General features: G+C 40.4%; 1 long non-coding RNA gene across 2 annotated transcripts in view; it reads left to right on the top strand.

Annotated features, from left to right (window-relative positions):
* Positions 1-2,031: 2,031 nt before the first annotated feature.
* LOC126259468 (uncharacterized) overlaps positions 2,032-15,045 on the top strand; it is a 71,419-nt gene continuing 58,405 nt past the window's right edge. For both annotated transcript variants that reach the window (XR_007546512.1, XR_007546513.1), the window contains exon 1: positions 2,032-2,377. This is a non-coding gene — a long non-coding RNA (uncharacterized LOC126259468). The remainder of the gene's footprint in view (positions 2,378-15,045) is intronic.

The following is a 15,045-nucleotide window of genomic DNA, read 5'->3' on the forward strand; positions in this document are numbered from 1 at the left end:
TGATGGTCTGCCTATTACACATTACGACCCTCTTCAACTGTCGGCGGTCTCTGTCAGCCAACAGAAGAGTTCGGCCTGTACGCTTTTGTGCTGTATGTGCCCCTTCACGTTTCCATTTCACTGTCACATCGGAAACAGTGGATCTAGGGATGTTTAGGAGTGTGGAATTCACTATCATATCGGAAACAATGGATCTAAGGGTGTTTAGGAGTGTGGAAATCTCGTGTACAGAAGTATGACACAAGTGACACCCAATCACCTGACCACGTTCGAAGTCTGTGAGTTCCGCGGAGGGCCCCAGTCTACTCTCTCACGATGTTTAATGACTACTGAAGTCGCTGGTAAGTAGTACCTGGCAGTAGGTGGCAGCACAATGCACCTAATATGAAAAACGTATGTTTTTGGGGGTGTCCGTATACTTTTGATCACATAGCGTATATCGAACATGTCCACTAGAACTGTCTCCAGCATTTGCCAGCGGAGTGAAGGATGCAATTTTAGGTTCTGTAGCCTCTTCTGTTTTGGGACAATGCTGGTGTCCGATGTTGCCGGCCGCGGTGGTCTCGCGGTTCTAGGCGCACAGTCCGGAACCGTGCGACTGCTACGGTCGCAGGTTCGAATCCTGTCTCGGGCATGGATGTGTGTGATGTCCTTAGGTTAGTTAGGTTTAAGTAGTTCTAAGTTCTAAGGGACTGATAACCACAGCAGTTTAGTCCCATAGTGCTCAGAGCCATTTGAACCATTTTTTGTCCGATGTTACAACAGCGACGATGTACACCGACTTCTGTTATCACATGGCTTTCACCTTGTCTGCTAGATCTCTGTATTTGGCCGTATTACCATCGCAGGTGGTCTGCATATTATGAGTTTTGTGCATGGCGATGTCAATGAGGAAGGTGACTTGCACGGTTCTCTCTTATCACTCTCTATTACAATGGTTCGTTTTATCGGTTATTATGCTGCAGTTTCATTAAATTCTCGTCTACTAAAACAGTCAGGGGATAGCACCTGTGGTATAGAGCAGAGTCTTTCATTAATTGGTAATGCTGTTCCAACTTCTAGCAGGTTATTTTGATGGCCTCATCATGCCTTTTCAAATATTCCTTGGGTGCTAAGGTTCTACACCCAGATATGACGTGTGGTATTCTCTCATATTGATACCTACACTGCCTGCAATTATCATCTATTCCTTGCTCTTTCAGGACACACTCCCGGTAGTCCCTCACCATAGTGACCTGATCTTATATCGTTGTCAGACGTACTTCTGTTTCTGCAAGCAACCTGTGGCGTCAACTAGTTTTTCGACGCTCGCAAATCAACATTAACCTGTCTGAGATTGTTCGCCTGTTTCCCTTGCAGTTATTTTCCATGCTTACCTATTAGTCTTAATCTTACCAAACAAAATAATTACACGTATAAAATAAATATCGCCATTCTAATTCATTTAGCACATGGTGCAAATAATTTCCTTCAAGTTTTGTATCATATATATGTTCATATCCTGCACGTTCTTGACAGAACTGCGACCGATTTTCAAGTCAACTGCTTTCTGAAATAACGACCAAGAGGATATTTTGTTTCAGTTGCTGGCCTTATTTCACGTCTGTGAATAGTTCTCTTCTTATGGTGACTTTTCTGGTGCTGTTTGAGAAACAAGAAAGGCCATACTCGATACAGCCAAGAAGGTGGATCGCTTAGCTGCAGCACTTCACATATATCACAACAAAACGCTTATTTCTAGTTTACCATCGTTATGTTTGAATATTCACGACACGCCAATCGGTCAATGAAGGACAAGTATGTCAGGAATATTTTATTACTAGTGCAGCTTTATCATAACGTGTGATTTTATGTCACGAAGAGTGGCTAATTACGCAAACTGAAACTGCAAAAATAAGATTCCCTACGTATTACAGCTGCTTGTCAAATGTCATCTTTTTCGGTGCCAATGGCAAGGACATGTTCTGATAAAATATCGCCTACGTCACACAATGAACCGGAGGCCATTTTGCATCATATGTAAATAATCGTTGAAACACAGTTAAGTTGAGCTGGAATTGTTCGTGAAGTCTTACCGAAACTGCGATCTGGCAATTTTCCAGCATAGCTGCACTGATATAATTATCCCTGTTTTCTCCCTGCTACTCACTGATATCGCATTTGGTTCACTGCTCACAATACTTCCACAGTCATCTCTCAAGTGCATGACTTACTAAATGCTACATCATCGTCATGTGAAGTAAATAAACGATTTTACGTCTTCTGTCCTTACGTCTCCGGGTGGCTTCATCGTGCCTGAAAATAGTTTACCCGTATGGAGAACAAGGGCCACTAGAAGATACGTGAAACAGATTATCAAAGAACTAATGGATAGGTGGTAAGTTGTTAATCTTAATAGTCTATCTAAGTTAGTATTTGTTTGATTATGCACACACACACACACACACACACACACACACACACACACACACACACACACACTAATCGTTGCGCTGACATGTTGCGCTGTACGATGAGCTACCGCACCAACTACCTAAGGTATGTCCCGTGATTTTCAGTGACACTTGCGAAGAAACGACCTAGGCCTAATGCGTTTTTGACTGCTTACGGAAGACTATATATATACTCATGTGGGCAGCCTCAAGAACAACGGAGAAAATCGTCTGCCAATCAACCAAGAAAAAACATTGTCATTAGAACTAAAACGACAGCTTCTGATAAACAATGGAAGCTTTTCATGGGATGTTTACAGTGACGTCACTGTCTTTCGGCACAGCATATGTCCTCGCCACAGGCAAACCAAGAACAGCAAGGAGGGCACTGTCTTTCTCAGGGGTGGATACGGAATATTTTGGGGGGAGGGAGCGATGCGCTCCACTCCCCCCCCCCCCACCCGAATCCGCCCTTGCTCATTCTTCTTCTTTCTTATTTTTCTTTCTTTCCACTACCGCAAATGAACAGCTAGTAAAAATAACTTCTCAAAATCTATTGGTAGTTTTTCTCTAAAACATAATATCTGAATGCACTGATAAAAAATCTATAAATCAATAACCTGAATATCTGCTTTAACATGAGTTTAAAAACAAATTCAAATTTTCTTCTTATTGTAAGGCAACTTTATATTATTTATTGTGATTTTTCTTTTGGTAGTAGTAATAGTAACAAGAGGTATTTCTTAATCTTAATTAGTATTTTCTTCCAACTGCACATGCAAAACAATCTACTTATTGCTTTTCCTACTTGTATATTTTACAGAGTGCCACAATCGTTGATAGATTCAGACTGGTGTTATGCCTTCTTGTGTAACAAACATATATTACTCAAAATAAGAAGCAGCTTTCCTGTACTTTTGAAGCTTGCTTGCATGATTCATTTCTACAACAATTTATTCTTATTTTACGAACATTAAAATATATGATACTGAAATAGTCTTACTTTTCAACATAGTATTAATTGCAAATTAAAGTTGCATATGTTCAACAATGTTAGCAAACTTCTCATTTAACCTGCTTTCATCCACTAGATCTGATCTGGAAGCGATGTTCTGCATACTAACTTATGACACAACCACTTGTTCAGCTGTGCAACAATGCCCCGTTTCTTTATGCCTTCTAAAGAAGTTCATCAAATGGCTATACTGAGAAAGAAACTTATAAAACACTAGAGAAATATTACCAATTATATGTTTTTCACAAGCCACAGCTGGAAAGGCTGCATGACGATTGCAATAATATTACCATAATGAAATGGATACAATATTTTTAAACTATGATAATAAAATGGATACTATAAAACACATTGAAGCTAAGCACTACTACACAATAACACCACAACTATCGAATCAGTACTAGAACATAGTTGTAATTAAATAGCAGAGTTGCTGATGCTGTTGTAATGGCTCTTTCAATTTACACAAAATTTTGGATGTAAGTTACTTCACTGGTAATGAGTGAATCAGCTTAGATTGTGCATTAATTTATTTTAGGGTCACAATTGGGAAGTTGTTTTTTGTCTTTAACTGAAGTCTTGGCCTGTCTATGTCTTTCTTGCAAGTGCTGTGTTGATGAACTTCATTTCTCTTTCTGTAGGTCTCATGATGCATCTTTGTGTGAATGAGACAGCTGAATATAAATTGGCTGAAAATAGTCCTCATTGGTTTATTTTGGAATGAAAGCACATTAGTGGAGCCTGCAAAGAGGTCCCACAGCAGCAACCCATAGCTGTGGAACACTGCCTTGTAAACTGTTAATAGGGACTCTTTTAATATGATATATTTTAGTCTCCTCAAGAGATACAGGCCATTCGACAGTCTGGGACATGTGTTTAGGGTGTTGTTGCCAGGTTAACGTAGTATCAATGAAAATGCCCAGAAGTTTAATGGCTGTTGTCCCTTGTGCTTCTGTAATACTAAGTGTACATATCATCCTCTGTATTTTACACTCATTAATTTTCATTTTATTCATGATAAACTATTCCCTGGCCTTCTTACTGAACAGCCTGAATGATACCCTTCCCTTTTGAGACCAAGCATGTGTCTTCTGCAAACTGCAATGAGTGCTTAGGGGTACTTACGTCAATACTGAAATTCGGGAACAACAGAAACCCTGTTATATTTCCCTGTGGCACGCCAAGTTGTAACTTTGTTTCATCTAAATCTGCACCTTGCAATGATACAATATATCATCTGTTATCCATGTATGATTCGAGAGTTTGCAGAAGAGCTCCACCAATACCAAATGATTTTAGCTTGCTGAGAATGGTCTTCTGTGGGATACAATTGAATGCCTTACTAAGATCCCAAAGTACCAGTGCTATAGACACTTTGTAGTGGCAGCTTCATGGGGCTACCCCATCCAATAACATAATGTAATTTTATAAATGTCTCTATGGCAACACGTCAATCTCAGAGCTCTGTAGACTGCTAATGTTTTCACCTGAGACTGTTAGTGCTTTGCAAGTGAAAGCTGGAAACAGTGCCGCAAGTTGACAGAGATCTTCTTAGATCATCTCGACTACAGGTGGTAGTTTGAGGTCATCTGATGAATGCTCACTAGCGAGTAAAAAGGGAATGAAATCAAACATGCAGAAAGTAAAGACACCTCAACTGTCAAAAGTTTAACAGTAAATTACTGAAGTATTTATATCAAAGTTCCTGAATTTATCAGCCTCCAGGAAAGTTGTCACACTCAAATTATTCTTAGAAGCAGGAGCTGGTTGAAATCTGATGTAAAAAGCTGTGAAATACTTAGCGAGGCATGAAACATATATAAAAAACACAGAGCAGATGACATAAGAGAGAGCACGGATCGCAGTCAATAAAATTATTTTGTCTATCGAGATCAAAATTGAGTCTGCCTGTGAAGTTATCTGGACATGCTTAACAATTCAACTCAAGTTATTTATCAGATGTTTTTCCTGCCCAATTCTGCGGTGACAGCTCTGGAATCATTCTATGCTCAGTAGTGGGGAAATACCCAATCATACCCATAGTTGGAGGGCGACTTTAACCTACCAGCTACAGACTGGGACATCTATAAATGTATTGCAGGTGGTATGGACAATGAGTCTTGTGAATCACTTTTTAGCACAGGCCTGACCTTACTGATGTTTTATGAATAGACATGGATTAATGATTATGATATCATAGTGATGACAGGTACTAAACTTAATAAATCCATCAAGAAAGCTACGAGGGTATTTTTGCTAGAAAGTGCAGATAAGTAGTTGTTAGCATTCCACTTACAAAATGAGTGAACATCATTTAGTTTGAGTATGATAGATCTAGAGGAATTATGGTCACAGTTCAAAGCCATTTTAGGTCATACCATTGAGAAGTATGTGTTGAGTAAGTGGTTTTGGAAATTGTTGAGGAAGCAGAGACTGTTATACTCTCGTTTCAAACAAGAATGAGCTAATGATGACAGGCAAAACTCAGTAACAATTCATGTGGCTGGAAAAAAGACAGATAAAGGAAAATATTTCATGAAGCATAGAAATAATACCACTGTCGCAGCTTAGCAAAAGATCTTACCAAGAAAATTCTGGACCTATGTAAAATCGCTATGCAGGTCGAAGGTTTCTATCCAGTCGCTTGTCAACCAGTCTAGTGTGTCAATAGAAGACAGCAAAAAGAAACCAAAAGTTTTAGATTTTGCATTTAAGAGATCATTCACGCTGGAGGATTCTACAAACATACATCATTTGACTGTCATACAACTCCTGCATGGAGGACATAGTAACAGGCCTCCATGAGATATACTGAAGCAACTGAAAGAGTTGGTAACAAATGGTCTTCTGTGGGATACAATTGAATGCCTTACTAAGATCCCAAAGTACCAGTGCTATAGACACTTTGTTTTCAAAACCCCGACATATCTGTAACTAAGGCAAGTACTGCTGTTGTCACTGACCTGTCTTTCTGGAAACTGTGCTGTACATCGTAAAAAAGGTTATTTCCTTCAAAATGAGTTAATATTTGATCCCTCATTGTGGACTCCATCACACTAGCTAGCACTGATGTAGTTATAGATGTGTATCTTGACACTTCATTGTAAACTGATACTGTGTGTGTTACTTTTAGGAAGTCTGGAAATTCCCCCGCATTGAGGCTTTATTTACTACTTCTGCCAGTGGTTGACCAATTTCCCAGATTATAGTTTTTAATATAGTGCAGGGCATGCTGTAAATACTGGGGCTCCGTGACGATTTGTAGTTTTTACAAATTTTTTTACTGTGAATTTTGGATACACAATGTTCCACATTACTGTACTGCATTTATTTGCAAATTCCACAACATCTCAGGATCTATAGCAAATTTAGAAATTTCACCACTTACAAAATATTCATTAAAGTCATCTGGGCTGCAAGAACTAGAGCAAGAGATATTCATTAAGTAGGTTCCCGTGCTGCCTTGGAAGGATTGTGAGCTGCTTCAATAAATTTAACACTGCTTTCCTTCTTTGCTTTTTCTGCTTCCTTTCCATTGATGCTTTTGGCACATAAATAACTATAGTATAGGCTATCCTTAGCTCTTTTGACCTAATCATTTGGTATTTGGAAAAAGCCTTTTATTTTAGCTAGTCTAGGGGTACACCACCTCTTTACTTTTACAGTTTTCTGTGTGCATTTTGATTTGACAATTGGATGTCTCTTAGGTTTTACAGGAAAATTTTCATCAAATTTAACTTTAAATGTCTAGAACAGGCAACTCCATAACCCATATTTCATCAAGATAAAACAGGTAGTGCTACAACATGTAAATCACAAAACAAGGAAGAGAATGACACCTTAAAGACAGCAGCTTAACTGCCTAGTTCTTTGAAAAGAGGCAGAACACTAAGAAAACAAAAGTTTACAGGATTTTAGTCCTCCAGAAAAAAGCAAAAATCTTGCTGTACTTGAGGTCAGTGAAAGTTGACAGAGCTGTTGCAAGGCAGGGGTTAATGAGATATTGTGTGAATGTGACAAATCTTACACTGGGAAAACCATGTGTGTGGTTCAGGAGAGCATTGGGGAAAACAAACTGCAATTAAACATAAATCTGTCCTTCTGGAACTCCAGCATTATGGAATTTAACCATAAATCTACAAGATTGCTCTGCAATTCACACTTATGTGTTTCATAGAGAATCAATATAACTTTTTTACTATTTCTCAGCCATTCCATTCTCGAATAGCAGGTGGGACAAATGAACATCCAAATCTTTCTGTGCACACCCTGATTTTATCATAATGTTTTGGAATTCAGAGCAGAAAGTTGGTGATTGTAATTTTGTAAGAAGATCTCCCAAATCCGTGACAATCTCTCCCCTGTTTTGTTATAATGAAAAATGAGCTGCCCTCCTCTGAAGATTTCTGATCTCTTCTGTCAGTCCTATCTGGTAAGGATCACATATCGTGCAGCAATATTCCAATACAGGATGGACAAGTGTAGTGTTGGCAGACTTATTAGTAGGTTAGTTGCACCTTTGAAGTGTTCTGCCAGTAAACCACACTCTTTAATTCACCTTCCTGACTACATTTTTTATGTGAAGTTTCAAATTAAAGATGTTCATAATTGTAACCTCTAAATGTTTAATGGAATCAGCAGCCTTTAATCATGTAATAGAAAATAACAGATTTTTCTTAACATGCATGTGGAGGGTCTGACACTTGTTGTCGTTCAGGGTCATTTACCACTTTTCACACCAAATGAAAAGAACATGGTGAATGGGCTATTGACATGACGACTACAGGTAAAGTACAGCCTTTCTTTGATGTGACACTAGGAGACAGAGTGGCAAGCCCAACACCCAAGCTAGTACGCTGAGCGGACCTGGGGCAATCCTGTACAGATTGGAGATAAAAAACATCACAGTCCCTATCCGAGACTGAACCTGAGACCTCCATGACTTGACAGACCACCATGGCCATACACCATGCAGAAATCTTGTCTAAATTATTTTGTACTTTACTTTGACCTTCTGATCACTTTTCTAGATGGTAAACAACACTGTCTTTCACAAACAAGTTAAGAGAGCTGTTTCGATTGTCTCCTAAATCATCTACATAGATTAAGAACAGCAAAGGGCCTCTTAACACTTCCTTGGTAAAACAGAGGTAAACCTACAGTTTCACTAGTTAACTTCCCTGTATGAGCTGGTGATACAGCCACCAACTAAACAGTCTTGTACAGGTTGTTGTCATAGCCCCTGCTCATTAACAACACTTCCTCTGGAGTTAGACAAAAACAAGATGTAGCAACAGACACAAAACAGATTGCTGATTTGTAGTTACTTACCAGACGTTGCTTGTGATGTGCCTCCGGAGCAGCAAGTTATAAATTTATCTTTTTCTGTGTTTTCTTGCACTTTAATTCTTAAATTCTGTGCACTATTTGTGTTTAAGAGGCGTAAACTTTTGTTTTACTAACTGTAAAGTGCAGATTTGCATAATCTGTAGTGCGGTTGTCATTTCTTTTGAACAGTCAGCTGTACAAAGCTCAGTAAGCTATCAGCCTCTGTTGTTGCCATCTCAATAAGGTAGCAAGTTATCTATTTAGCTTTCTGTACATAGTTTTATAGTTAATTCTTAAGTTAGCAGTACTAGGGTGAACAGAATGTGTGCATGCTGTGTGCAGACACAGGAGCAGAGGGCTGCAGTTTGTGAACAGTTGAAGATGCTTTTGGCCGTGGTCAGCTATCCTCAAGCTGCTGCCTCAACGTGTAGTGGTGGCGGAGAAACTGGCACATCGCACAGAAGACCACAAGTGTCGCCTGTTTCACCTACAGGCTCTGCTGCTGAGACTCCTTGCAGAGTAACCAAGGTAGTGATCCACTTTCACCACAGGTTGAGTGGCAGTTGACAAGCGTTCACCTCACTCGAGGCGGAGAGCCAATGTTGAGGCTGGCAGTCTCATCACCTCACCCATTTGCCATTTGAGTGGACAGGTGGCTGCTCCTTCGGCAGCATCCAAGCAGGCACACATGGGAATGGGTTTGCTAGTTATCAGGAGCTCCATTATAGAAACAGCAGCCAGAGCCAGAAAGAAATCCAATGTGCACTTGGTATGTCTGCCAGAGTGCCTCATCCAAGATGTGGAGGCAGCCTTGCCTATAGCTGTTGAGCATGCAGGTGCAGTTGTTCTGCAAGCTTTGGCTCATGTCAGCACCAATGATATCCGTTGCTTGCATTCCGAGGCCATCCTCAGTTCATACGGGTTGCTAATCCTCAGTCCATACAGCTTGCTAGGAGAAGTGGTGAAGACTTCAGGTTTCGTGAGTGGGGTGCAAGTAGACTCTCAATATTCAGCAATGTTCCCACAACTGATGGGGGTCCTTTGGTTTGTTGTCAAGTGGAGGGTCTCAGCCAAAGATTCTGTTGATTCTGTGAGAGACTTCTGGACCTGCATTATGGAATGGAGAATTGTAAGAACCCCCCTTGATAGTCGGGGGTGTGCAACGGAAAGGAAGCAGCTAATCACATAGCAAAATACTTGTGGAGTGCCTATTTTTTTTTTTTTTTTTTTTTTTTTTTTTTTTTAGGCTGCAGTTTAGTCAGTCGATTGATTCCTGATAGTTGTAGTGGCAGCTTCATGGGGCTACCCCATCCAATAACATAATGTAATTTTATAAATGTCTCTATGGCAACACGTCAATCTCAGAGCTCTGTAGACTGCTAATGTTTTCACCTGAGACTGTTAGTGCTTTGCAAGTGAAAGCTGGAAACAGTGCCGCAAGTTGACAGAGATCTTCTTAGATCATCTCGACTACAGGTGGTAGTTTGAGGTCATCTGATGAATGCTCACTAGCGAGTAAAAAGGGAATGAAATCAAACATGCAGAAAGTAAAGACACCTCAACTGTCAAAAGTTTAACAGTAAATTACTGAAGTATTTATATCAAAGTTCCTGAATTTATCAGCCTCCAGGAAAGTTGTCACACTCAAATTATTCTTAGAAGCAGGAGCTGGTTGAAATCTGATGTAAAAAGCTGTGAAATACTTAGCGAGGCATGAAACATATATAAAAAACACAGAGCAGATGACATAAGAGAGAGCACGGATCGCAGTCAATAAAATTATTTTGTCTATCGAGATCAAAATTGAGTCTGCCTGTGAAGTTATCTGGACATGCTTAACAATTCAACTCAAGTTATTTATCAGATGTTTTTCCTGCCCAATTCTGCGGTGACAGCTCTGGAATCATTCTATGCTCAGTAGTGGGGAAATACCCAATCATACCCATAGTTGGAGGGCGACTTTAACCTACCAGCTACAGACTGGGACATCTATAAATGTATTGCAGGTGGTATGGACAATGAGTCTTGTGAATCACTTTTTAGCACAGGCCTGACCTTACTGATGTTTTATGAATAGACATGGATTAATGATTATGATATCATAGTGATGACAGGTACTAAACTTAATAAATCCATCAAGAAAGCTACGAGGGTATTTTTGCTAGAAAGTGCAGATAAGTAGTTGTTAGCATTCCACTTACAAAATGAGTGAACATCATTTAGTTTGAGTATGATAGATCTAGAGGAATTATGGTCACAGTTCAAAGCCATTTTAGGTCATACCATTGAGAAGTATGTGTTGAGTAAGTGGTTTTGGAAATTGTTGAGGAAGCAGAGACTGTTATACTCTCGTTTCAAACAAGAATGAGCTAATGATGACAGGCAAAACTCAGTAACAATTCATGTGGCTGGAAAAAAGACAGATAAAGGAAAATATTTCATGAAGCATAGAAATAATACCACTGTCACAGCTTAGCAAAAGATCTTACCAAGAAAATTCTGGACCTATGTAAAATCGTTATGCAGGTCGAAGGTTTCTATCCAGTCGCTTGTCAACCAGTCTAGTGTGTCAATAGAAGACAGCGAAAAGAAACCAAAAGTTTTAGATTTTGCATTTAAGAGATCATTCACAATGGAGGATTGTACAAACATGCATCATTTGACTGTCATACAACTCCTGCATGGAGGACATAGTAACAGGCCTCCATGAGATATACTGAAGCAACTGAAAGAGTTGGTAACAAATGTCACCAGGTTCGGATGGAATCAAGTCAGTTTTAAAAAGAGTACTGTATGGCATTGGCCCCTTACTTAGCTTCCATTTATCACCAATTTCTTGCCTAGTGCAAAGTCCTAAGCAACTGGAAAAAGGCATAGGTAATCTCAGCTCGTAAGATGGGTTAAACAAAGGACCCATGAAATTACAAGGTCAATATCTTCACTGGTTTTCTGCAAAATTCTTGAATATATTCTCAAATCAAATATAATAAATTTTCTTGAGATAGAAGAGCTTTGATCCACAAATCAGCATAGCACTGCTTGTGTGAAACTCAGCTTGCCCTTTTCTCATGATATCCTGTGAACTATGGATGAAAGGCGACTGGCAGATTTCCAGAAGGCATTTGACACATTGCCCCATGGCAGACTGTTAACAAAGGTACAAAAATTTGGAACAGGTTTCCAGATAAGTGGGGGGCTCAACCGACTTATTTAATAATAGAACACAGTATGTTGTCCTCAACAGCAAGTGTTCATGAGCACAAATGGTATCATCAGGAGTGCCCCAGGTATCGTGACCAGATGAAACTAATTTTGATTGTTTGGTGAAGTGGCACATAGGAACTGTAACTCATGAAATATTGGTTCACTTTATTATATTAATAAATAAAAGATTTACATACCTTTTACACACTTCTCTGCTGCAGGCGTACTGGATAATTCACAACTGTCACTGACTAACAAAGCGTTACCTGCTGCACTAATTACCAAACTGAGGTACAATGTTCTTTAGGTACAATGTTCAACATTTACTATGCTAAAAGTCCATCAGAATGTTTAACAATTTGTTGGCTCTACACCATGGTGCTAAATCCTTCAGGTGAAGTCACAAACTGGATAAAGCACTTTCATACTCAGCTCCGTATTGACGTCTGGTATGAGGACACTGCTGTACTGAGAGGGGAGGCGTGGTCTTCAGGAGCAACTCCCATATGTCGTAGTAGATTGTAGTGAGACATCGCTAATATCAGTGGTATCAATACAGGTTGCCGACTCTGGTGTGGCACCGTGATCTCTGGATGATAGCACACCAGGGTAGTTTGACAGTACCTCTCTTATTATCTACATACATAAATCATCTGATGGGCAGGGTGTGCAGCAATTTGCAGCTGTCTGCTGTTGATGCTGTGGTGTGCAGAAAGATGCAATAGCTGACTTTTTGTAGGAAGGTAACGAGATGACTTCATAAAATTTCTACTAGTTGTCATGAATGGCAACTTTCTCTAAATGTAGTAGGATATAAGCCAATGCAGATGAGTAGGAAAAAGAGTACCACAATGCCCAAATAAAGCTTAGTACCGTACTGCTTGAAATAGTCACAGTGATTCAATATGTACGTGTAACACGGCAGAACGATATAAAATGGAATGAGCACGTAAGGACAGAAGTAGGCAGGTGAATGGTTGAATTCAATTTATTGTGAAAATTTTAGGAAAATGTTGTGGTTCCATCTATAAAGGCAGAGCTCATACGGAACATTAGTGTGACCCATTCTTGGGTACTGCTCGAGTGTTGAGACCCGCACCAGGTCAGATTAAACGAAGATGTTGAAGCAATTCAGAGGTGGTCTGCTGGATTTGTTAGTGGTAGGTTTTATCATCATCATGCAGTTATTAAGTAGATGGAAGATGAACTCAAGTGGGAATCCCTGGAAGAAGATGGCATTCTTTTTTGTGGAACACTGTTGAGAAAATTTAGAGAACCAGCATTTGAAGCTGACTGCAAAACAATTCTACTTCCATCAATGTACATTTCACGTAAGGTCCATGAAGATAAGACAAGGCAAATTAGGGCTCATACGGAGGCAAAGAGCCAGCCATTTCTCCCTTGGCTACTTGGGAGTGAGGCAGCAAAGGACAGGAACTACTGGTGCAAGACACCCTCTGCGACACACCATACAGTGACTTGCGTTGTATGCATGTAGATGTAGAAGTTTAAAACCAAATCTCCATTAGCCGCTATGGTACCATGTCATGCCAGTATCATCCACAGAGGCATAAGCATCGGCACAAACTGTAAGACTTCTGCAAGACACGTAACCCCCCCCCCCCCGTGTGAGTATTTAGACTGCCACCCAATCATCAGTTCACACACTAGGTTTTATAACGTCCATGCTGGTTGGTCCATCAACTGGAGTTCTTTTGCTGAGCACACTCTACGCTCTGTGTTGTACACTGACCAGGCCTAGCAGTTAATCAATTGGACGACGGCGATGACAATAATGATTTTGGATGCAGGACACTCAACATCATGGCCATTAGTGGCCTGCCATTCACTTGCGGCAGGGGGGGGGGGGGGGGGGGAGTTGACATGAAGGATGTCTGCACATGCAGAATAGTTTATAACATGTTAATGACAATATGATGTAAAGGATAGTTGCTACTCACCATATTGTGGAGTTGCAGATAGGCACAAGAGAAAGACTGCATTAAAATTCGTGTCCCCTTCCCAACACTTTAGGGATTAGGCCAGATGGAACACAATATTTCAGAACCCATGTAACACAAGTGTCACTGTTGCGAAGTTTGTGGTCATTTCTCCAGCTGAACTGAGGGCTGCTGTGATGTCAGCATGTAAGACAAACATAGATAAAGTACTAAAACTAAACTAAACTCCTCCCAAACAGGCCATAGAGGCCCAATGGTACCGACCGGCCGCCACATCATCCTCAGCCCATAGGTGTCACTGGATGCGGATATGGAGGGGCATGTGGGCAGCACACTGCTCTCCCGACCGTATGTTAGTTTCTGAGACTGGAATAGCTAAAGTACGCTGAACCGAAAGTGGCACACCACAAACTTCACAGAGTAGTGGATACTCTTGCCAGAGGAGAAAACCATATGTTAAATGGCTATGGCCTATATGCACTCTGGTTAGCAGTACTTTCTGCCATTGATGAGATTGGCATGAAGTCTACCATGCCTATGGACTTGATTTGATTGACTGCATCCCTAACCATTCAGTCTCCCACTGGGACACAATCCTCGAGGAAGGGTTGGATTAGATGTGGCACATGTCCACTTTGTCCCCATTCCTGAAGTTGGCGAAGAATGTTGAACCTGCAAGTGTTGTCATATGCTTTACCTAGGTCAAAAAACACACCAACCAAATGGTTTTGGAATAAGAAGAATCCTGTACTGCTGCATCCAATACAATTAAGTTGTCAAGGGTAGAACGGTAGTACTTGATACTGCACTTGGAGCACCACAGGTGACACAGGTTTTTGAGGAGCCAGATGAGGCAGTGATTGAGCATGTACTCAAGGGTCTTACCCATACAACTGGTAAGAGCTACACTCCGATAACTGATGGGGATGATACAAACATTTCCGGGTTTCCATAACTGAATTAGCATTAACTACTTCCACACTGTGGGGTACTGTCTATCAAACCAGACCTGATGGAAACAGGATAGGAGCTTGGGGCTTACCTCTGGCTTCAGGACGCAGATGAAAGATCATGGCATAATGAATTTGATCTGGTCCTGGAGCAG

Source organism: Schistocerca nitens, chromosome 5 (genome assembly GCF_023898315.1).
Source record: "Schistocerca nitens isolate TAMUIC-IGC-003100 chromosome 5, iqSchNite1.1, whole genome shotgun sequence".
In the NCBI taxonomy this organism is placed as follows: Eukaryota; Metazoa; Arthropoda; class Insecta; order Orthoptera; family Acrididae; genus Schistocerca; species Schistocerca nitens.